Source organism: Vulpes vulpes, chromosome 3 (genome assembly GCF_048418805.1).
Source record: "Vulpes vulpes isolate BD-2025 chromosome 3, VulVul3, whole genome shotgun sequence".
In the NCBI taxonomy this organism is placed as follows: Eukaryota; Metazoa; Chordata; class Mammalia; order Carnivora; family Canidae; genus Vulpes; species Vulpes vulpes.
In genome coordinates this window covers 138,647,185-138,672,821 of record NC_132782.1, presented here as the reverse complement: position 1 = coordinate 138,672,821, position 25,637 = coordinate 138,647,185, and the positions used below count along the sequence as shown (strand labels likewise).

Genomic DNA, 25,637 nt, shown 5'->3' with positions numbered 1-25,637 from the left:
AATCCTTGGTTCTCCCTGTTGTTAAGGTTTCGAGGCCTCTGCCATCTCCAGTAACGAACTCCCCATTCTAGTCCCTGTACCCTGTAAAATCCCATCAACAGTCCTAGACATCCTAAAAATAGAAGGTAAGAGAAGGACAAAAGAAGAGATGGAAAGAAGGGATTTAGACCAGTTGAACCTCTAGTTCCTAACTCTCCTTAGAACACCAGATTCTATTGCCAAGGCTATTCCCTCACATTTCATACTTGGTGTCATTTTCTATTGTATGCGCTCCCAAAGCAAGCACCTTTGTGTCATTTTCTATCTCAAAACATTAACAACCCCAATAAGGGCATGTCTACCAAAAAACTGAGGCAAGAATGTTAATACCAGCTTTAGTAATAGCACAAACCAGAAATTGTGGTATATACATGGAATTACTTAAATACAATACTTACTTAAAATAAAAAAGAATGAACTGCAGCATACTATAGTTTGCAACATCAATTGCTAACAGCTTACTAATGATGAAGAAAGCTAGGTACAAAAGTCTGTGTCCATATATTCTGTATGATTTCATTTAGATGAGGTTCAAGAATAGGAAAAACTAAAACTGGACCACTTTCTTACACTGTATACAAAAATAAATTCAAAATGGATTAAAGACCTACATATGAGACCTGAAACAATAAAAATTCTATGAGAGAACACAGGCAGTAATTTCTCTGACATCAGCCACACAGTATTTTTCTAGATATGTCTCCTGAGGCAAGGAAAATAAAAGAGAAAGAGAGAAAAAAAAAAAGAAAAACTACTGGGACTACATCAAAATAAAAAGCTTCTACATAGCGAAGGAAACAACAAAACTAAAAGGCAACCTACTGAATGGGAGAAGATAATGGAAATGACATATTCAATGACAAGACAAGAAACAGAATCTTAATTATAGAGAACAAACTAATGGTTACCAGAGGGGAGGGAGATGGGGGGAATGGGTGAAATAGGTGATGAGGTTTAAGGAGTGCACTTGTCATGTTGAGCACTGGTGATGTATAGAATTGTTGAATCACTGTATTGTATACCTGAAACTAATATAACACTGTATGTTAACTATAATAGAAGTAAAAGAGGAAAAAGGAATGGGAAAAACTAAATCTAAAACATTAGAATAGGGATCCCTGGGTGGCGCAGCGGTTTGGCGCCTGCCTTTGGCCCGGGGCGCGATCCTGGAGACCCGGGATCGAATCCCACGTCGGGCTCCCGGTGCATGGAGCCTGCTTCTCCCTCTGCCTATGTCTCTGCCACTCTTTCTCTCTCTGTGTGCCTATCATAAATAAATAAAATTTAAAAAAATAAAAAAATAAAAAATAAAACATTAGAATAAAAGCCAACTCTGGGCAGGATCAGGGATCACTGATTGAGAATAGTCAAGAGGGAACATTCTGGGATGCTGTAAATGTTCTGTATCTTGACCTAGGTGATGTTTACATAAATTTATACATACTTAAAATCCATCAAACTGTACCCTTAAGATTTGTGCAGTTTACTCTATATGTTACATATATTTGTGTATGCCATTTCAAATTTTTACATGGTAGTAATATAAAACCATCAGAAATAGGAGGAAAATGAAGAGACTCTAGAGTCACAGAATTCAAAGGAGAACAAGATTTCCAAAAAGGTATAGTTTAGGCAACCATATGAGTACTACAGAAGGGAAGATCCAAAAAGAAAAAGACCAAGAAGTAGTCATTTTATTAGAAAAGTAGAGGTTGTGATAATTTTGCAGGCAGCAACAGAAGATTACACCCAGTTTACTAAATAGGAGGAAGAGATTGCCTTCAAAAAGTAACAGGGGAAAAAAAAGATACCATGCAGTTTAATGGAAAGAAGGTCTAAAGGAAAGGTTTGGATTTTCTAGGGTTTTTTGGGGTTTTTTTTTTTTTTTTTTTTGGTGGAGAAGGATATGATAGGAAAAAAACCTAAATATGTTTGAGAGACAGTGTGTTAAAAATAATTAAAAATACAAGAGAAATGAAATGCCTAATAGGCTAGGCACACACCAAATCCACCACTACTTATTTTATAAATAAAGACTTAGTGGAACACAGACACTTTCATTTGTTTATGTATTGTCTAAGGCTGCTTTTGCCCTAAAAAGGCAGGATTGAACAGTTGTAATAGAAACCATCGGATCACCTTCATTTATTGATCCCTTAATGAAGATCCTCTAGGAGTCAAGAAGAGATAGAATTAATGGAAGTAGAGAGGTTACCCTGGGAAAAGAGTAAAAAATGTGTGATTATGACAACATGTAGTGAAGAAGCAAAGAAGGGGTATAAGGAATTAGTCCTGGGGCACCCAAGTGGTGCATCGGTTAAACACTGCTCTTGGTTTGGCTCAGGTCATGATCAGAGTCTTGAGATCAAGCCCTGCCTCAGGCTCTGTGCTCCACACAATCTGCTTAAGACTCTCTCTCCTCCTTGTCTCTCTCTCTCTCTCTCTCTCTCTCTCTCTCTCTCTCTCTCTGTCTCTAAAATAAATATTTTTTTAATTAGTCCTACTCTCTTCTAGGAAATAAGCAGACCACTGAGTACCCATAAACAGTCAGAAATGGTTTCAGCCTTACAGAAACTAAGCCAATTATAATAATATTAACAACTACTACTGATGCATCTACAACTACAGTAATGTTAATATCATACAGCTTACTGAACAATTCCACCTGGATATTCTCAATGCCACCACAAATTCAAAATATCCAAAACAAACTCACAATCTTGGCACCCTCCTCTCCCTCAATCCCTAGTAATTCTATCCCTAAGTCCTATTTTATTTATCCTCTGAATATCTCTGGAACCCATCTACTTGTTACTATCCCCTCAACCTCCACATTTAGTCCTAGCTACCATCCATCTCTCATTTAGACCACTGCACTAGGTTCCTAAAAGATCTAATATCTGCCATTGGTCCCCTGCAATCTGGTTTCTACAATACAGATTCCGAAAAATATACACATACAATGGAACATTACTCAGCCATAAAAAAGGAATGAGATCTTGCCATTTGCAACAATATGGATGAACCAAGAGAGTATTATGCTAAGTGATATAAGTCAGGCAGAAAAAGACAAATACCATATGATTTCACTTATATGTGGAATGTAAAAAAACAAATGAACAAAGTAGAAACAGACCCATAAATACAGAGAACAAACTGGTGGTTGCCAGAGGAAAGGGGGTGGGGAGAGGCGGAGTGGGAGATACAGACTTTGTTATGGAATGAATAAATCATGGGGATGAAAGATATAGCATAAGGGACATAATCAATAGTAATTTAATAGCACTGGTGATGTATAGAATTGTTGAACCACTCTATTGTATACCTGAAACTAATATAACTCTGTATGCTAACTATAATAGAAGTAAAAGAGGAAAAAAGAATGGGAAAAACTAAATCTAAAACATTAGAATAAAGGCCAACTCTGGGCAGGATCAGGGATCACTGATTGAGAATAGTCAAGAGGGAACATTCTGGGATGCTGTAAATGTTCTGTATCTTGACCTAGGTGATGTTTACATAAATTTATACATACTTAAAATCCATCAAACTGTACCCTTAAGACTTGTGCAGTTTACTCTATACGTATAGTGACATGGTGGCTACACTTGTGAGCATAGCATAAATATATAAAGTTGTCAAATCACTATGTTGTATACCTGAAAGTGATGTAAAACTGTGTAAACTACACTTCAATTTTTAATAATACAAATCTAATCATATACCGTGTCATGTTACTCTCCCATTTTCCTTCACCACACCACCCTAGCAGGCTTAAACTCTCTCCTTTGATAGCTTTTCAATACTCATCCGATAAAATCCAAAAGCCCACTCATGGCCAAAAAAGACCTTTCCAAAAAAGTCCTTCATACTGTCAATTAAACTCGGCTAACAATATTTCCTAGAAATTAGTTCCAGGTTAGTTAGCCAAAAAGAAATCTGCATGCAATTTTGAAGGCACAAGTAAAGCAAAAGGCATTGTGCTCTGAAGGTCAGTATGAGGCATCATGCACTGTTTACTTGTACATGTTGACATTGATCTGTTTGCTCCTCTTGTTGACATAGGAGGCATCTGAGCCTGCAGTTACTCCAGCTCCTTGCCAGATCTTCAGCTTTCTGAATCCCAGCACATCTAGCTTCCCTGGCCCAGGCACATACGAAGTTTGTTGAGACTGGAGGGCGCAAGAGTTAGGTATAGGCTCTAGTTTGTTCTTATGGGTTCCAATTTATCCTAGTGGGATCTGGTTACTACTTCTGATTGCTAACCCTGCTGACCCAACACCAGATACAAGATATAAGCCCTCTATAAACTTCTTCCTATCCCTATCATAAATGTCTTATTCTTTATCACTTTTAGTGATTCTGCTTCCCCGATGGAGCCCCTAGCTGACATAAGTATCTAGTAGCCTGCCTATCTTTCCAGCCTGATTCTCAGCCACCTTCTCTGTCACTCTGTCTCATAACCATGCCCTGCATAGTCCCACTGCATAGACTGTAAATGCTATTCTTTCTGACTGGAATCCATCCTCATTTGTCCCTGGCCTTCACCTAATTAGGAGCCCACCTTCCCTGATGTTATTCTATAGCATCAGGTACCTTTCCTTCGCAGCATTTATTGTAGCAATTATACATTTATTTTTAATTAATTCTACCCCATTGGCCTATAAAATTGCAAAGAACAGGAATTTTGATTCTGCTCACAGGTGTATTCCAAGAACCTAGAAGTGCACCTGGAACATGGTAAACTGTCAGTAAATATTTGTTGAATAAGTGAAAGAATGGGTGAATACTGGCTCCGTGCTGGGCACTATGTTAAATGCTTTATGTAGATTAGCTTATATAATACTTATAAAAACTGCTTTGAGACCAGTACTATTATTATCCTTATTTTGCATATGAATAGATGAAATTATGTTGCTACAAGTGGTAAGACTCATATCCTTCCATTTATGTCCAAAGAAGAGTTTTACTTGGGCATTCACTCTCTTAATCCCTTTGCCCTTCACAACACTATAAGACCAGTTAAATAGGATTGTTTATTTTTTCCTGTGACAAATGAAGAAGCTCATATTTAAAGTTATTTAACTTGCCTAAGGCCAAGCAACGAACCAGCTACAGCTAGAACACAGATCCAACACCAACTTCATCAAGTTTTTTAAAAATTTGACCCCTCTACCTCCTTGCACCCAGGCCCTAAATTTATTTCTATACTGCCATCCACATTCAGATTCACCAAATCTCAGGATGCCTGGGTGGCTCAGTGGTTGAGCATCTGCCTTCGGCCCAGGGCATGATCCTGGAGTACCGAGATCGAGTCCCACATCCGGCTCCCTCCATGGAGCCTGCTTCTCTCTCTGCCTATGTTTCTGCCTCTCTCTCTCTTCTCTCATGAATAAATAAACAAAACCTTTTAAAAAAATAAAATAAAATAATAAAAAGATTCACCATATCTCTCCTATCATGACAGACATCCACAGTAAACTCTCTATGAGCACTATCTTCATTTTAGAAATCAATAAAGGTGACGGGAAAACATAGCACAGCACCTTAAACAACACATAGTTGTATGCTAATGTCCAACAATGCCATGGCTTATTTTTAATGAGGATCATTTTCACATATCCTAAACTCATGGAAAAGGGAATGGAGAAAAATACGTATCATACCATATTTATGTGAAAAAAAGTTTTTCAAAAGATGCAGTTAATTTTCCATAAGAAAAAGGAAGAAGAAGGAAAAAAGAGTAAGGAAGGAAAGTGAAAGGAAGACAGTGGAGGGAAGGGTTGAAAGTTAAATTTTCCTTCCAAGCAAAATCAAGCCAGCTTTTTCGGTCACACAGGGAAGTATGATTTCATTAGCCTCTACACAATATGCTTAGTCATTAATCCTAAGTAAATCACATGGCCCCTGACAATGCTGTCCTAAAAACCTGTGTGACACATTCTATATTTCAATTTTCAATCACAAGAGATTCTTATATAGTTCCACAATGTCAAAGGAGATAATTTGAGAATGATGACAGCAGAATAAAACGACAGGGCAGATAATCACATTGACAACACATGTCAGTCTTTGTAAAACTCAACTCAACAGTTTAGATACTTCTCACAAATTCCAGAATCCAATCCGAGTCAATTATTCCTAGCTTGGGTTCTATCATATTGGAATGCCCTAGAAACAATCCTTCATTCAAAATCTACACTCAGAAAATGTTCCTCCTTCTGTACTAATGTTTTACACCTCCAAACTGCTCTATGGCGTTAAGTGAATTTAATCTTGCGTCTATAAAGACCAAAAATGTAAAGGATTAAGCACTTCTTCAGGCTTACAATTCTTCAACTTTCTTCATCTCCTTAAGGAATGGCAACTTTTACTCTCAGTCACAAAACTTAGTTCTTTAATTTCCTTTGCAAATATCTGACTCTCCCATAGTACACTTGTGCATTATGCATTTTTGTAAGTCACCGGCACTGCCAATGAATAACATGTACTAAATGCTTACTAAGCACCAGGCACTATTCTAGGAACTTTATATCCATTAACTCATTTACACTGAAGACTATATGTACCCTATGAATGAGTTAATACTTAATAGGTAGAAAGAAAACATACAAAGGAAAAGAGTAAGATAAGTATGCATATCATCTAAGCAAAGTTGATGTAGCAATTTAAAAATCTATTTACTGGACAGAGGAAATGGTTTGTTGTTGTTATTTGAAGATGTGCTAAATGTAAAGAACACATACGTCCATGAAAAAAAGTATGCCTTTTTCTTTTTTTGGTTTTATACAGTTTTTAAAAGAATGCTTTCTCAATCACCATTATAGAAGCGGTTATTGAAAACCAAGGAGCAAACTAAAGAGAGAGGCAGAGGCACAGACAGAGGGAGAAGCAGATTCCTCACAGGGAGCCCGATGCAGGACTCAATCCCAGGACCCTGGGATCATGCCGAGCCGAAGGCAGACACTCAAATGCTAAGCCACTCAGGAGTCCCAAAAGCACAGTGTTTTCTACATGATATGAAGAGTATTTAGCACATTGCCTAAAACATAATAAGCATCACCAAAAAAGTTAGCTATTCATAATTGTTGATATTATTAACCAAGGGAACCAAACATGATACAAACATGTACCATGTTCCACACATTGCACTACAGCCTTTATAATTAAGCATTTCAACACAGACTGCACCAGAGGAGCTTTAAATAATATCAGTGCCTGTAAAATACTTAGGTATAAATTTAACTGAGGATGTGACAGCTGGAAAACTACAAAATATTGATGAAAGAAATTAAAGAAGACACAAATAAAGACATCCCATGTTCATAGAATGGAAGCATAAATACTGTTAAAATGTCCATACTACCCAAAATGATTTACAGATTCAGTGTAATCCCTATCAGTCCAACTCTTGATTTTGGTTCAGGTCATGATCTCTGGGTAGCAAGTCCTGTATGGGCTCTGAGCTCAGGGCAGCATCTGCCTAAGATTTTCTCATTCCCTCTCCTTCTGCCCCTCCCCCCCTTGCAATCTCTCTCTAAATAAAATATTTTTTTTAAGAAAATAAAAATGAGCAAAAGAAAAATCAACAACACAAGAAATAACAGGTGTTGGTGAGGGAGGATGCACAGAAGGGGGAACCCTCTTGCACTGTTTGTGGGAATGCAAACCGGTGTTGTCACTCTGAAGAACAGTATGGAGGTTTCTCAAAAAGTAAAAAATAGAGCCACCCTATGATCCAGCAGTCCTACTTCTGGGCATTTAGTCACCAGTCACCATAGAGCCACCCTATGATCCAGCAATTGCACTACTAGGTATTTACCCAGAGGGCACAAAAACACAGATTTGAAGGAGTACATGCACTCTAGCCTTGGAGAAATGTCTAATCAAGTCCTTTGCTCATTTTTATTTATTTATTTATATTTCCTCAAACAGTTAAAAAGAGAACTACCCCATGATCCAGCAGTCCTACTTCTCAGTATTTATCTAAAATAGTTTAAATCAAAGTCATCTAATATTACATTGTGTGTTAACTAACTAGAATTTAAAAAAATAAAATAAATCAAGGTTACAACATGAGGAATGTGCATATTCACCGCAGCATGATTCACAAAAGCCAAGATGTAGAAACAACTTAAAGGTCCATCAGTGGATGAGCAGATAAAAACAATGTGGTGAGGGTGTCTGGGTAGCTCAGTCAGTTAAGCACTTCAGATCTGGTCATGATCTTGGGGTCCTGGGATCGAGCCCCATCGGGCTCCCTACTCAGTGGAGAGTCTGCTTCTCTCCCTCTCCCCCAGCTTGGGCTCTCTGGCTCTCTCTCTCACTCTCTCCATATCAAATAAATAAAATCTAAAAAAAAAAAAAAAAAGAGGGACACCTGAATGCCTCAGCAGTTGAGCATCTGCCTTCGGCTCAGGGTGTGATCCTGGGATCCAGGATCGAGTCCTGCATTGGGCTCCCTGCAATGGAGCCTGCTTCTCCCTCTGCCTGCATCTCTGCCTCTCTCTCTCTGTGTGTCTCTCATGAATAAATATGTAAATCCTTAAAATAAAAAAAAAGAATGTGGGGTATACATACAAATGGAATGTTTTCAGCTTTAAAAAGAAAGAAATCTTGCCATATATGACAATACAAATGAACTTTGAGGATACTATGTTAGGTGAAATAAACCAGTCACTGAAGGACAAATATTGCATAGTACCATCTTTATGAGGTATCTAAAAATGCCAAATAAGTAGAAACACAAAGTGGAATGGTAGCTGCCAAGACATAGAGGGAGGGGTATATGGAGAGTTGCTATTCAGGAAGCATTAAGTTTCTTTTTTTTTTTTTTTAATTTTTTTTTTAGTTTTTATTTATTTATGATAGTCACACAGAGAGAGAGAGAGGCAGAGACACAGGCAGAGGGAGAAGCAGGCTCCATGCACCGGGAGCCCGACATGGGATTCGATCCCGGGTCTCCAGGATCGCGCCCTGGGCCAAAGGCAGGCGCCAAACCGCTGTGCCACCCAGGGATCCCAGCATTAAGTTTCAAAAGAGAAAAATAAATAGTGATGGATGGGTCCCAGCCCCAAACATTCCAATCTAATTGGTTTGGGATGTAGCCTGAGGACAGAAATTTGTGAAATTGTGATTTAAATATACAGCCAAGTTTGAGAACTAATATTTCAATAGATATGTTATTTCATTTAGTCCTCATAGATCATATTATTAATTCCATTTTACAGAACAGAAAACTGAGATTCAGAGATACAGTAACTTGACAAAGACTTAAACCTTTCCAAGTCTCAAAACCTACCATGTTGCCTTCTGAACTGTAAATATCCCAAAGCCATCAGTCTGTTTCTTGCAACCTTCAAATTCTGCCAGGAAAAAAGTCAAATAGTTGCTTTGCAAATCTGCACAGTAGGTTAAAAGGCCTCCTTATGAATTTTGAGCTCTGGTACAGGTTTTTGTTTTTGTTTTGCTTCCAAAAACAAACCTTGACCCACAGATGGTCATGAAATCAATTTACTGAGATTCAAAAAGTATTTTTAAATGAAATAAAAGAATTGATAAAAATATAACAGTGCCAGACTGCACTGCATGTAACAGAAAAAGTATTAACTATAAGTACTGAGTCTTGAAACTTTTATTCCTGTGTGTGTGCACCTGCACGTGTGCCTGTGTGTGTGTATGCGTGCACGTTATAGCAAGTAGTAAGTCCTATCTCCTACCATGAGTTGCACCATGAGTTTCAAACATATTTGATGTTTGAAAGTTATTCTAGGTAGAAATAAAATCATAGGATAAAAAGATAATCCTGAAAATGTTATTCATTTTCTTTTTTTTTTTTATTTTTTTAAGATTTTATTTTTAAAATAAACACACCCAATGTGGGGCTCAAACTCATATCCCAAGATCAAGAGCCACACACTGTACGACTAAGCCAAGCAGGCAGCTGTTAGTCATCTTCTGATTTGTGTACACTCATGTTTTTCTTTAATCTTAGAATGTCTTCCTTCGCTCTCCAGCATTCAACCACAGCTTGGTTGTCCTCTCCCTTCCTTCTATCTCCTAGGCAGAATTAGCTGTTCTTTAGTGCATCACCATTGTTAACAACATCTACCATATTTTTAAAGTATTTTATTTAAAGAGGGCAGTGTCTCTCATTCTCAAAAATATGAACAAAACAGAGCCTGATACATGGTGGAGCTTAATTTTTTTTAACAATTAGGGACAGCAGCTTACTATTATTTTACTCATGAAATTTTGATGATACAAAATATAAATGAAGAATGAATTGCATCTTCTATCTTCCTGAATAATCACAAATTAGCACTAAAGTTACTTTAATATCGGGCTTATCCATATCTAGTCTAGATGATACTCTTGTCTGCCAAAGCCTGTATCAAAGAAGAAAGAAGACAAACTTTGAAGTTAGCTCTACTGGATTAGCTTACATTGTCTATACCAGTCTACTCTCTTACCTATTTTTTTAAAGGTTTTATTTATTTATTCATGAGAGAGGCAGAGACACAGGCAGAATAAGCAGGCTCCTCACAGAGACCTGGAGGTGGGACTCGATTCTGGATCCCAGGATCACAACCTGAGCCAAAGGCAGCCGCTCAACCGCTGAGCCACCCAAGTGCCCCACTCTCTTATCTCTTTTAACATTAAATCACCTTCTCCAATTCCTATTTCTATACTTGCTATGAAATTAAATTAAAATAGATTCACTGAACACTTACCAAACAAAATACATTAAATAAATACACTTACCAAATAAAAGTACATTCCATTTTATGAATGATAACAGGGAAAAAACAATTTTACTAAAATGCAAATCCAAAAGAACCAAAAAAGCATTTATTCTCTCTCAATTTTAATTCTTAACACCATCAAAGTCTTTTAATCATCTGTAATCATCTAAATAAAGGCAATTTAAGTCTTTCCTATTTCTTGACTGTATTGAAATATCGGGACTATTTAATTATTCAAAAAGGTATTTTAAAAATATATATTATAGGGACTCTTGGGTGGCTCAGTGGTTGAGCATCTGCTTTTGGCTCGGGGCCTGATCCTGGAGTCTTAGGATCAGGTTCCACGTCAGGCTCTTTGCATGGGGCCTGCTTCTCCTCCCTCTGCCTGTGTCTCTGCCTCTCTTTCTGTGCCTCTCACGAATAAATAAATAAAATCTTAAAAAGAAAATAAGCCTCTCAATGTTTTAAAAAAACAAAAAACCAAAATATATATAGTATATATTCAAATATATAAGCATATGTATACAAATATACATACATGTGATTTTAATATCTTATATTCCTGACCAGCCTAAAGTCAAATATTGTCACAGTAATCTGAGTAACTAAGACATTTAATCGAGTAAGTACCAGGGAGCATGGAAACAACATACAAATTTAAATAAACTAGAATTAAAATTTACTTAACATTAGAAGTAATTTAAATTTGTAATAAGATAGAAATGAAAATTAAAATTGGAAGAATGCCAAAGAGCATGCTCCATAAAAATCTATTTCAGGAATCCATGGGAAAAATTCTGCCAGTTTTTCTGCAAAGTTAACCTTCGAATTTTTAGTTATAAATTTATGCAATCTTAACATGTGAAAAAGAAAATCACATACCATTTCTTTGTTTCAAATTTTTGACCCAAATTAAATGGCTCTACAATCTTCTACATTATGCAGCTTCACCTAACATTATGGGCCCAACTATTAAGAGTCAAAAGCCAGCCGTGGATGTAGCTCACCGGCAGACAGCATCGCTGATTCATCTCAGGGAGAAACAGGCAGCAGCATCCACAGATCTGATGATGCCCAAAGAAGGTAAAAATTGGTCATAAGCCAAGTATTTCCTTTTGGAGCACAGACAGGAGTACTGTAAGTAAACATAACTCAGAGCTTGCTACATTTGAATCTTAACTCAAATGTGGTCCTTTGGGGCTAGGCAAAGAGGTAGGGGAAGATACATGTAATAATTTCCAAAGCCATACAGTTGTCTCAAGATTGGAAAACTGAGGTGTACAACTGTGTTTTCCTTATTCATTTAATTCCATTAACAAGAGTTATGTGACTATATCACACCAAATATTTAAGTTTGTACATTAAATATAACTCCCTCTAGGTACCCTATAACAAAACAGTGAATTTCTTATTTTCTTCATTTCAGTGCATTAGATTTTGTATAACATTTATCTCACCTACTAAATATATAACTAAACATCACAGAGTTAAAATAGTAAGCTTTCGTCTACTATGGAGTCTGAGGCAACTGCTTAAGCAGGCCATCAGGATAAAAAATGATGCAGACACCAACCAGAGAGGGAGATTGAGTTACAAATGTGCCCAGGGGGACTATATGAACCAGCTCTTCTTTCTCAGCTTCCCAGTCCATTTAGCTGGCTCCTCAGACAAAAACCCACCAATTAAAGGATGCAACCTAACCAAGGGACCCTAAGCCAGAACCATATCCAAAACTCAAATATAGATAAATTACAGTCATTTAGGAAGAAACAAACAAAGGAAAGAAAAAAAAAAGGAGAAAGATTGCCCCCCTTAATCACTCTTTCAAATGGCATACTGGAGATTTTACACATCATAGAGAAGAAATGCTCTTTGCAAAAATCAAATATTCATCTAGCTTTCCTGTAAGAAACTATCAAATCCAACCATGAAAGCAAGATTAATAATAAATAGGTGGCATAAATCTAATCTTTCAATTCTCCAATATTTTTATAATTGACTTTTATAATTCACTTTATAATGCATTTTTTAAGAATCACATTAAATCAAAAGCATACCAAAAGGTATCCCAATAAAGCAAGACGTGTTTTAATATTTGCAGAAGTAAAAAAAAAAAAAAAAAAAAATATTTGCAGAAGTAAATGAAAACTAAAATTTATTTTACTATACATATAATACTGCATATTAGTAATTACTAATAACTAATAATTATATAATTAATAAGATGTATTTTATTATAAATAAATGAACCTTTATTTAATTTTTTTTAAGATTTTATTTATTCATCCATGAGAGAACAGAGAGAGAGAGGGGCAGAGACACAGGCAGAGGGAGAAGCAGGCTCCATGCTGGGAGCCCGATGCGGTACTCGATCCGGGTCTCCAGGATCAGGCCCTGGGCTGAAGGCGGCACTAAACCATTGAGCCACCCGGGCTGCCCAAAATGAGCATTTAAACCTGGACATTCTAATCTGGCAGTGATGAAAATGGAAATTTCTCATATGAAAGACATTTGGCTATGTTATTATCAGATTCGTTGCTTATAATTTCAGAAACAGTTATGGGGGCTAGGATATACACTTGATTCTAACTCATTCATTAGTTCAACACATATTATAAAAGTACCTAACTGACTCCAAACCTAAGACCATGACTTTCCTACTAAATTAGTTTGGACAAGAAAGATCTGGGCCTTTCATGGTCTTGCAAGCCCTAGGAAAAAGAAAGGAAAATTTGCTCTAGCCTCAGAAGCCTACAGACAACCACAGTGAATCTGAGTGCTAGTGGGTAGCTCTAGAATGCTTTTAATGATGTGGAAAATGGATACAAACTGTAGGACTTGCTTACGGCATTCTCAAGGGATTACAACTGAAAGAAAATTCTACTCTAACAAAGACTCAAAAGATTTTAAAAATCAAACACCAATTACATTGTTTTGATAATTAGCTTTAAAAGACTACTTAAGGAAGCAAACTAACCTTCTGGAATGCTTGCAAAATTACTACAAACTAATTTTACAGCTCTGTTCAAAAAATCCAGGGCCTAATTCAACTTTTACAAAGTGAGAATTTACCAAACCCCAACACTTTGCTTTCAGGCTCCCTCTACAGAGATTGATTGATGGTTTAAAAAACATTCTAGAAAAAAATATTTTGGCCTGAAGAAAACAAAATTACACTTCTCTGCAAAAGAGGTAAAAGTGATAGCTCCACCTCTTTTATTTGTATATAAGGTTGTGCTACCTCAAAAAAGCATTTAGAGCCATATTCCACATCATAAATTTGGGAATTGCATCACCCACTCTCCTGTGGTGCAAAACTGACTTCAAGGGAAGTTTTTTTTTTTTTTTTTTTTTTTTTTTTTTTTTTTTTTTTTTTAAATGTAGAGAGAATTTTTTTTTTTTTAATTTTTTTTTTATTTATTTATTTTATGATAGTCACAGAGAGAGAGAGAGAGAGAGGCAGAGACACAGGCAGAGGGAGAAGCAGGCTCCATGCACCGGGAGCCTGATGTGGGATTCGATCCAGGGTCTCCCGGATCGCGCCCTGGGCCAAAGGCGGGCGCCAAACCGCTGCGCCACCCAGGGATCCCCAAGGGAAGTTTTAAAACTAGTCTAGGGTCATTCCTTTAGTCTACTTTAGTGCAGAGCTGCAATACACTTCTATTTAGGTAACATATACTTGGTAGACTCCTATCAGCCCAGCAGATTCTCAAACCATGAGATTCTTTACTTGACTGAAACAAATAATTTGAGGAAACAAAGCCTCAGATGCATTGCCCCTCAAAATAATATGCATGAAGGAATTCCTAAAAGATATGCAGAACTTTCATTCTTTGAGATACTATAATGTCCATTCCTGGATTAAGCCAGGTTATCAGAGAGCTACGTACCTGGGCCGTACCTCATTGCTGGTCACGGCCACCCTAACAGAACTGCTTTAAGAAAAAGAATAGTTATTTATTGAGCATATACGATCTTTACTCACATCACAATGCTCTCGAGATGGATGTTATTTTCATGTTAGAAAAGAAAATAATCAGATCTTGAGAGGTTATTTCCCCCAGAGACATAGAGCCTAGATGAAGGACATTATAAAAAACAGCCCAATGAATCCTGCTGACTTTCAATGTCAGGGCATTGAGGAAATTGTATGACACTATACTGAATCCACTCTTAAAGAAACTATAGCAGATATTTCATTCTGGATTCTAGACAGAAACAACTGTGTTCCTCTTAGGCAGTTAGTTTGTTTTTCTCATGGATGAGTTTTCCAACCATTAAGTTTTTTGCGTTTTCCTCTTTGCCTGGAAGTTAGAAAACTCAAATTAAATGTGTGCTCAGCTCTAATAAACATACAGGATTTTAGAACATGGATTTTGTGAGCTAATGGTTCCCCTAGCTCATTTCATTTTGTTGTTTTCTTTACTCATATTCTCAGATTCTTTTTCATCTCACCTTAAAGTTTATCCTATTACAAACTATATATTTTCAAATGCTATTTATCAAAATCTTGTAAAAACTCACCAAGCTGTACATTATACAATATATAAGTTATACTCAATAAAGTGCTGGGGAAAGGTACAAAAGAAAAGCCATTTACAATAATCAAAACCAAAGAACAGTAATTCAAATATGTCCTAGGCTATCTTTGAGTCAATTCTTTACAAAATAGTCTAAATTACTTCATTCTTACATAAGCAATCACTGAATTAATATTGTTATTCTATTTATTATAACATAACTTAAAATACAGTTATATATAGATACATGGATTTATTAAATTTAGAATGGGGATAATTTTGAGGAATTTCATTTCATAAAGATTGCACTAGAAAGTTCTATTGGTCTTTTTATCATACTTATCCTAGGGAAGAGAAGTACATATTGGTGAGTAAGTGTGGAGGAAAAAGCATCTTTTGTGAAATAAAAGTATTAGTGGAGAAAAAGGAAAACAAGCACATGGAACAACTTGATAAAACCAATGCCTGTGTGAGATGCACATGTCCATGCCTTTGGTTTCACTTTTCTCTGCCTTGGTTGTCTTAGTAGTGGTTCTCTTTTTTTTTTTTTTTTTTTTTTATGTTGGAATTCTTTACCCTCTTTAAATTTTGTTGACTTTTAGCTTTTGCAGGTTATACCCATCAATACTTACCCTATTAGAAAGTAAACCTGATACATGTTTAAAACCATTAAAAACCATTATGCATTTACAAAAATATTTTATTTTTAAAAAACTTTTTTCAAAACAAAAAGTGGTGCTTTGTACTTTTAAAAAATATCTTTAACATCTTGATTCATAGAGCACAGATTCTCATATCTGTTTATGCATTAATTCTGAGAAGTTGTTTTAGTTGGAAGCATATGAAAAAATTTGGCCTCACAGAGATATGTAGTTGGAAAAAGAAGTATTTTAATAACCGGCTCAGGTAATTATAGATATTTGAATTTGACACAACACCCAAATTCAACAAATTGTAATTTCTTAGCACCACATGAGGCTGGTAGTATTTTAATAACCAGAACCAAATAAAGAAAGCACAACTGAAAGGAAACCACACACCAATATCCCTCATAAAGTTAAATGCAAAAATTTTTAACAAAATTTTAGCAAATTGAATGCAACAATATGTGTGTATATATGTGATCAAACAGGATTTATTCCATATGTGCAAGGTTCATTCAATATTCAATAATTAATCAATGTGGGCAGCCCTGGTGGCACAGTGGTTTAGCACTGCCTGCAGCCCAGGGTTTGATCCTGGGGACCCTGGATCGAATCCCACGTCAGGCTCCCTGCATGGAGCCTGCTTCTCCCTCTGCCTGTGCCTCTCTTTCTCTCTCTCATGAATAAATAAACAAAATCTTTAAAAAAAAAAAAAAAGGTTAACATGATAAATGTTATGTAATGTGTTTTTTAACACAATAAAAAATTATATAAAAATAATAACAGTATTAAGTGGAAGAAAAAGCTGCATTTGTGGAATGCCTATGTCAGAAATCACACAAACAAATACATAAATCACAATATTCTCATATTACTCTGAAAGAAAAAGTTATTACCTTTTTCTTCTAGAAAGCATGATAATCCTTTTCATAATACCATAATATGTACAGTTATATCAAAGAGAGGAAAGCTCCAGACCATTAGGTAATTTTATTTGGAAATCTAAATATACATATTCATAGATATTGCTAAGTATATTTGCTAATTTTATTCCCAGTGGAAGCTACACTTTAGGAACCTTACTTCATATTTATATTTTTTCTGATTCCTTATGGATTCTAAAAACAAAATTCACAGGTATACTCTCAGGCATGTTATTGAAGTAAACATGCTATACTATAACCAATGAGGAACACATTTAACTTTTAATTCCTTAGTTAAAGATGAAAATAGCTATCACATATTCCATGCCCAAGATAAATTTTTAAAAAAGAAAATGCCTCCTATTCTGAAATGACAGCCCCCTCACATATGGAGCAGTAAACTTTTCTTTCTTCCTAAAATACTCATTTGGCACTCATTTTTGACAAGTGAAAATGCTTTTCCACATACATACAGTCCACTTGATTTTAAGAAGCACTGATAACCCCTTTCAAACTTTCCTCAGTATTTAACATGTCTACTTTCCTTTAATTTCTGTAGCAAGTTACAGGAAAAACTTGTTCCGATTTTCCAATAATAATGGGCTGAAATGTGTGTGTTGGCCAAGAGAGACACTGATGTGAACTAAATGTAAGTGTCAGAGATTATAAAAAAGTATTCAATGGGGGCACTTGAGTGGCTCAGTCAGTTAAGCATCTGACTCTTGATCTCAGCTCAGGTCTTGATTTCAGCATCATGAGTTCAAGCGCCACATTGGGCTCCACACTGGGAGTGGAGCCTACTTAAAAAATAAAAAATAAAATCTGAAAATAAATAAATAAACAAATAAATAAATAAATAGGTGAATATTCACTGAGTTTGACAAGTTATTCTTTCCTCAAATACCCTTAAAGAAGTAAACCATTAAAACTATCCATTAAATGAATAAAAGTCATCCTTTTATTTACATATAATAGTAAATACTAGCATCTATTGTCAAAATTGGTATCTAAAGGAGCAGCTAGCTATAGATCAATTTTTAATCCTACTATGATTGTGCTTGCAAATTAAACCTGTATTTTTCCTCTCACTTGATTTTTTATATTGTTGAAATGAAGAAACAGTATCTAATATTCTAGATTGAGACATGCTAAGCAACTAAGTATTATCACCTTGCATGTGATCAAACCTAAAGCTAAATCAAAATGCCCCCATCTGATTTCATGTAAATTAAGCTGATTATAGAAAGTGCCCAATTTCTATCATTTCCCTCCATAAAGTAGCGAGCACATATTTGTTGAGTAACTGCAGACTGACTGATTCTAAATATAAACTGAGACGTGTGCTAAAATTATTGTCCTGATTTTTTAGCAATCACTATGAATATCACACATGGTTACAGATTCTATTTATTAAGTACCTTGAAAAAATAGTTTAAATGTTAACAAAATTACAAGTGAAAATTTTCCTATCAAATGCAATGATTCGAATTAAATTCACAGTTGCTAACTGTTCCTACCAATACTCCACACATATGGCCATTCATTTCACAAAACCTGTCAAACTTAGTATTAGGACTACGTCAATTAAAGCAGATTTTACACAAGCAAGTTTTAAGTGGGGTCACTTCTCTTACAAAAGAAAGATGGTATTACCTTAAAAGAGAGGTACATCTAAGCAGCTCTAAAATTCTAATCCAACAAAAAGCCTCAAAATAATCTTGAAGCTGTTTCCTGGATTACTACTGTTCCATCTTCCAAATCTACAAATGCTCAATTTACTTTAAAAAGTCAATTTCATGAAAATATGCTAATGGAGAAAGGAGAATTTATGTAAAAATAAGCTAATGCTATCTTGTTGAATTAGATGTGACGCAGGCCAGACTTTGCAAAGTAGTGAGTAAAAGAGATAAAAATGTTCAAAATAATCCTTTGTCAAACATAATGTTCCATTTCACATGGCTAAGCGGAAGAACAAAATCACACAGAAGTTAGGAAGCTCAGGAGCCACAGCACAATTTTTAAAAATCAAATAATGTGGGGACACACCTGGATGGTTCAGTGATTGAGCATCTGTCTGCCTTCAGCTTAGGTCATGATCCTGGGGTCCTGGGATCCAGTTCCATATCGGGCTCCCCACAAGGAGCCTGATTCTCCCTCTGCCTATGTCTCTGCCTCTCTCTGTGTCTCATGAATAAATTTTTAAAATCTTTTAAAATAAATAAATACATAAATACATAAATATCAAATAATGTGGATGGTTCAGCATACCCAGCGAACCAAGAATATTATCAATTTCAAAAGGAAGGAGTCCTCAGAGACATTCCAGTCAGCCTCAGGGAAGACCCAATGATCACTTGACTACCTAACTAAACCTTCAAAGGAGTCAAAGGAACTCTCTAGGCCAATCAGTTACTTGCAAGTAAAAAGTGAAGGAAAAAAGAGTTAATTTATCACTCACCTTCCCAGAGCCCAAAGAATCCCAACACTTTGGCTTTGTCAAAAAGCCAAACATACTCCTAATGTATTATGGGCAGGAGTATGTTAACCAATAAATGTTCAAATGGGAATTAACAGAAATAGGGTAATGGAGAATAAACAGGCAAGCCTATTTCAATTTAAGTTTTTAAACTCTAAACTAATCCTAGGAAAACTGTTGGCTAAGCCCAGTTCAACTCTGACAGATAATGCCTAAGAGGAATGTAAATAAATAAACCACTTTCTAAGAGCTTAAGGAAACTGCTTTAAGTAATAGGTCTCAACTAAGCTCAGGACAAATTCTTTTCAAAATACTGTGTACCTCAATGTCCAGCTTCCACGAGAAATCATCTGTCAGGTCCTAAAGGTGGGGGGGGGACTATTTTGGATTTGTAAAGCTGATGCTTCAATTTTCATTTCCTTTCAGGTCTCCCAAGACTAATGGCACGTTATAAGAACCTGCCTCTGCTCTCTACCTGTGCCCTCAAGATAAGTTCATAACCCAGTGACTCCCCTTCCATTAGTCCATTAGAAACTCAGAGACAATTAATGGCCTCCCTGCCTCAATGGCTTCTGATATTCCAAGTAGGATGGGGGTGGGACCCCAAGGAAGCATGGGTGAGAGACTGGGGTAATAAGAGACCTGGCCAAAGCAAAGGAGATAGTGTCACTCATCCCTACAACTGGTGTGGTAAGGGAGGCATAGTCTCTCTCCTCCTTGAGGGGAATCTCCTTTGGCGGAGGGTTACTAGGAACAAAGGGAAGGAAGCATATGAATGCCCAGGGGAAATGCTGGGAATGTTGTGTCCCTCAATGGCCACCTGTTCTCAGAGGCTGTCTCTAGCAATATCCAAGGGGGCAGAAGTCATCAATGTCCACTACACTCTGTTCTACCTTGGAACCAAGCTTCTGCTGAGAACCGGAAGAAGGTCTGAAATTCCCACCCTCATCTATGTGGATTCTCTAAATTATAGTGCAGGAGTGAGTTCATATGCCTTGCATTGCCAGGATATTGAAGCTGTGGAGACCTGGGAATCTGATAAAGGAAGATGGAAGAGGTTGAAATTTGAAAGAGATAAGGGTGGGAATAGATGCCTGAGGGGAGGAAGTTAAGGTCCACAAATACAAAGCTAAAACCAGAAAGTAGTCCATCATATATGCCTTCTCTGACTGGCACTTCTCTTGCAAGTGACTTCTCTTGCTGGCTCTCACCAAACAGGATCTCCAACTATTTACATCTTCTCTCCTCAGGCCCCAACTGCTCACCTTTCTCCTACTACTGATGATTTTTTTCAACGGACGGACAATATTACATTAGTTTTGGGTGTAAAACAGTGATTCGACAATGCCATATATTATGCAATGCTCACCACTATACCAAGTATAGTTACCATACAAAGTAATTACAATATTATTGACTATATTCTTTAAGTTGTACTTTTCATCCACATTACTTATTTTATAACTAAAAGTTTGTACCTCTTACTCCCCTTCATCTATTTTGCCCAGTAGCCATGATTTAAATAGTTTTCTTTTTCTAATCAAAAGAGGTTGCCTAAAAAAGTGTAATCTGAGGAACCACAGACAGGAGTGAGAATCAGTAACAAATAATATGTCAATATCTTAGAGTTAATTTGTAATGTTAGCCTACCTAATAGAAAATTATCTAAATATTTTTAAAGTTCACTGTCCAGTTTTAATTAAGTGAAAATCAATGTTATAAAATTTAAAGTAAAAATATTTTAAAAGTAATATACATACCATGATTAAAATCATGAACAGAAAAAAGAATGGAAGAAAATACCAAAATCACATCAAAATATTAATAGTGCACGTCTTTAGTTACAAGTATGATCATTTTTTCCGTTTTATATTCTTATAGTTTCCAATTTGTTCATAATTCTATAATGGAAAGGGAAAGCGGGAAAGCTTTTTAAAAAAAGCAAGCTTCCAGCAGCCCGGGTGGCCCAGCAGTTTAGCGCCGCCTTCCGCCCAAGGAGACCCAGGATCGAGTCCCACGTTGGGATCCCTGCATGGAGCCTGCTTGTGTCTCTGCCTCTCTCTCTCTCTCTCTCTCTCTCTCTCTCTCTCTCTCTGTGTGTGTGTGTGTGTGTGTGTGTTTCTCAAGAATGGGTAAATAAAATCTTAAAAAAAAAAAAAGCTTCTTTGAAAGAGGAAAAATGTTACTTTGTTACTTGCATAGAAAACTCTTCTTGGGTTCACTTGACAATTAGTCCTTTTTTTTTTTTTTTTTTTTGGCAATTAGTCCTTTTAATATCAGTACCCAAGAACTATGCATTTTCTGGAAGGGCACCTGGAACAAAGAACATGGAGAATGTGAGCAAGACAAGCCAAAGAGAAACTTGGCCTTCTTAGTAACCTACACTACTAGCTCCCTATGACCACCAGACGAGGAGCAGATTTCAAAGCCTGATATGCAAGGTTCTTCACAATTTGTCACTGTATATTCAAACAGTATATAAGCACTTAGCTAAACCTCCTTGTCTGACTTTTTCTTTTCCTATCAAAATCTTCCCATCTGGCAGAATGATTTAATTCACTTCCATCCATGAAGAGTTTCCTGATTCTCTTACGAAACTAGCCTCTACAATTTCTCCTTCTTAAGGTGTTGATACAGCATTTATAGCACCACTTTCTCCCAGTACTAGGCCAATTCTAATTATTTTGTTGATTACTCATGTGTAAGTAAATACCTCCCCAGCTAGATGTTAAGTTCCTTGAAGTCAAGAATTTGAATGGTCTGCAGACCGTAGTCATTCAACAAATGCATATACAGAAAGAGAGAAGAGTGAGAAAAGATGCAGTGCTAAAACCAGGTTGGTGTTATATTCATACTTGGTGATGTTACCTAAATAAAATGTGTTGCCTCTGTTTTAAAATGTTCTCACTGACCCTTCATCACTAGGACATGCACTTTCTTTTTTTTTCAAATAGCAGTGGGATCGTTTTTGGTTTTTTTTTTTTTTTCATAGCTTATTTATTCATACCAATTCTGCCATTCTCCTTGTAATTAAACAGCCTGGATTGCAAGATGCCTCCCCAAGGTTCAGGATATAGTCTACAGCCATACAAAGAACAAAAAGAAATTACCTCCTAGAAATCAAATTTAAGAGTCATCACAAGGGATCCCTGGGTGGCGCAGCGGTTTGGCGCCTGCCTTTGGCCCAGGGCGCGATCCTGGAAACCCGGGATCGAAACCCACGTCGGGCTCCCGGTGCATGGAGCCTGCTTCTCCCTCTGCCTGTGTCTCTGCCTCTCTCTCTCTCTCTCTGTGTGACTATCATAAATAATAAATAAAAATTAAAAAAAAATTAAAAAAAAAAAAGAGTCATCACAAGATCCTATTTCTCTTATAGTCCTGTGTGAACAACATATTTGTGCCTCCATTTTATGGCCTTATTCAGGCAATGGGCTTTAAGTCTATCAATATCCTCATCAAGAATTCTCCAATGTAAATAGTTCAATACTTTAGAAATGACGGACGAAGATAATTATGTTCCTATCTGCCATCAAATACTATTCCAGTACTTAGAGATAATGAGCATTTGTACTATAGCAACCTGCCTCTGGAGACATCAACAAGAGTTTCACATCTTAAGGGAGAATACATAAATCATAAATGAAAGCAAATCAAATGGCCAAGCAACAGACAAAGAAAAACCCAGCATCCATTATTTTTTCAGGAAGAGCACGCGGGTCAATATGATTGTTGACTCTGAAGGGCAGAGCAAAAACAAATCAATGCAGTTTCCCACTATACAGAACTTCGTTTTGCTACAGCACATATATTTTTTGTAAGTCAATACTTGTCCAGATTCCACCACTTACTAGCCATATGATCTTGAACCTTCTCTGTATTTCAGTTCCTTGGTCTGTAAAATGGAGTTATCACTTCCTAGCCAAACCACAGTCAAAATGAAACAAATAACATTAATAGTCTGGGTTTATCTATCACCCTATCATGGGATGACACACCTCACAAAAACGGTTCAGTCACACACCCACGAACTAGGTAACTGTTACTGCAAATGTTTCTGCTAAGTTCTAAATAAGAAAAAGATTTCCAGGTGTTCCGGTCTTTTTTATTTGTATTCTTTTTTACTTTTCTAATTGATTTTTCCAACATTTGAGCACCCACCATATATCACTGCCAAAAATGTGTTAAACATCTCCTGCTATGACCTAGCTCTCCTTTGCAATGTTGTCCAGATATTATTTTTTGGCATGTGCTTTCTAAGAAAATAGATTTTTCTCCCCACCTAATTCAAAGCTCTTTCTTACTAAAAGAACAATAATTCCACATACCATAAGTTTACAGGTTGTTGCTATTGTTTGAGATCACACTTAAGAAAATTCAGTTTATGTTTTATACCGAATGGACGGACCATCTCTATGTGCGCTTACACTTGGACACACAACTCCTTAAAACAGTGGAAGGTCCGTGGGCTTTGGAGTCAGCCAGACTTGGATTCAAATCCCTGTTCTGTGACCTTGAGCATGTAATTTAACTTCCAGGCTTCCTCAGTCTCCACCTTCGGTTCTGGGCTGTTGTGATGACTTAATGAAACAATATACCTAAAAGCAAGTGTCTAGACTCTGAAATTATTATTTCCCACTCCCCTTAAATCTTTCCCTCCTATGCCAAGACCAAGCAAACCTACTCTGAACACAAGACAACTTGGACACAGCATCTGTTTCACACTCGGGGGGGAGGGGGATGCTCTCCAACGGAAAACTGTGGACGATGCTTGCAGTGGAGCAAGAAGTAAAGACACTGACAGGGGTAGACCAGGGCCCCCTACTTCTCCGACACGTACGGAAAAGACACTAACGTGACACACTTCATAAAGGTCGCACCCACACTCACGGGGCTTGTACCACGCTCCGGGGAAAGGACGGAATCCCGGAACGAGCCAGCAGGGAGCCTCGGGGTTCGGCCGCCCCGACCCCGCCCGCCCGCCCGGGGCGACCTCTGAAGCCTAGAAACTGGGGGGAGAGCACTGCAAGCTGACCTCGCCCCCACCCCCCAGGTGCCCGAATCTCCTGGGGCACGGATGGTGCTGAATCACCAGCTCCGGCAGTGGCAGCTGTCGGCTCCGCTGCTCCCGCGGGACCCGGTCCCCAGGGCGGCGACCGTCCCGGGTGGGGGAGGGGTGGGGTGCGGGGGATCACCCCGCGGTGGGGGGTCGTGGGAGGGTCGCGGAGGACCGGGGCAGCGGGTACTCACCGGGGCGAGGGAAGCCCAGCGCGGTGGGCGGCTCCGGCTGCAGGCGGCCCCTCCGCGGCTGCGCCGCTTCCCCGTCGCCCCCGGCCCGGGGTCCCCTCGCCCGCCTGCCGCCCAGAGCAGCGTCGGCTCGGGGCTCGGGCGCTGCCCCCGGAGCAGCTGGAGCAGCTGCGGCTGCCGAAGGGGGTGGCGGCTACCGACCGGCCAGACCATCCGCGGGCTGCGGCCGGGGGAGCGCGAGGCGCGGGGCGGGGCGGGCGGAACCAAGGCCGGGGCGCGGGGGGCGCATCCTCCGCCTCCCGGGGCGCCGCGAGGGCTCGGGGGCGCCGGGCGCCGCGGGCTGCGGCCCCAGCGCGGGGGCCTGGCTTTCCCGGGCGCCCCCCTCCGGGTTTGCCTTGGTTCGGCTCGGGGCCCCTTCGGAACGCGGCGAACAGAGGACCTAGCGACGGGCGCGCTCCGCCTGGGCGGCGCCCCCCCTCCCCTCCCCCTCCCCTCCCCCTCCCCCTCCCCCTCCCGCTCCGCTCCGCAGTGGGGCCCGCGGCGCCGGTCCCGGGCGCACCGGCCTTGGCGCGTCCGCCCCACCCTGGGGGCCATCCGAGCCTCCAAGGGCAGCTCTTTTACCCACGCTGCTTTGTGGAGCGAAGAACTCAGCGGTATCCAAGCCCAGCCGGAAAGTTAGCAAATAAAATCCAGTAGCCCCCCCACCCCCACCCCACCTCCGCGTCCTGTAGGTGCTGCTTGGAGGTTGGGGGGGGATAAGGATCCCAGAGTTAGAGCTGGATCCAGTCTAGCTGCCCCTGGAAGCTGCCAGGGTGTCCAGTCGCTGCCCCTGGAAATGTGCATCTAGGAGACCCTCTCACGGGGGGTCCCTATACGAGATTATTAAAGAAACGCAGAAATGTGTCACGTTCGTTGTTGAGCATTTTAAGGAGAAGTGTCTTGGGAGTGGGGAGGAAATCGTACCTTTATGTGAAATGCACTTTCATAGAGCTGGAGAGCGAAGCTCCTGCCGTGACATCCCTTGGACTTCTGCTGAGAGCGCTTTT

General features: G+C 38.5%; 1 protein-coding gene across 2 annotated transcripts in view; it reads right to left on the bottom strand.

Moving 5' to 3' along the window:
- Positions 1 to 24,783, bottom strand: part of TTLL7 (tubulin tyrosine ligase like 7) — a 142,793-nt gene extending 118,010 nt beyond the window's left edge. For both annotated transcript variants that reach the window (XM_072754734.1, XM_072754735.1), the window contains exon 1: positions 24,595 to 24,783. The gene's annotated coding sequence lies outside the window, so the exon portion shown is untranslated. The remainder of the gene's footprint in view (positions 1 to 24,594) is intronic.
- Positions 24,784 to 25,637: the final 854 nt, after the last annotated feature.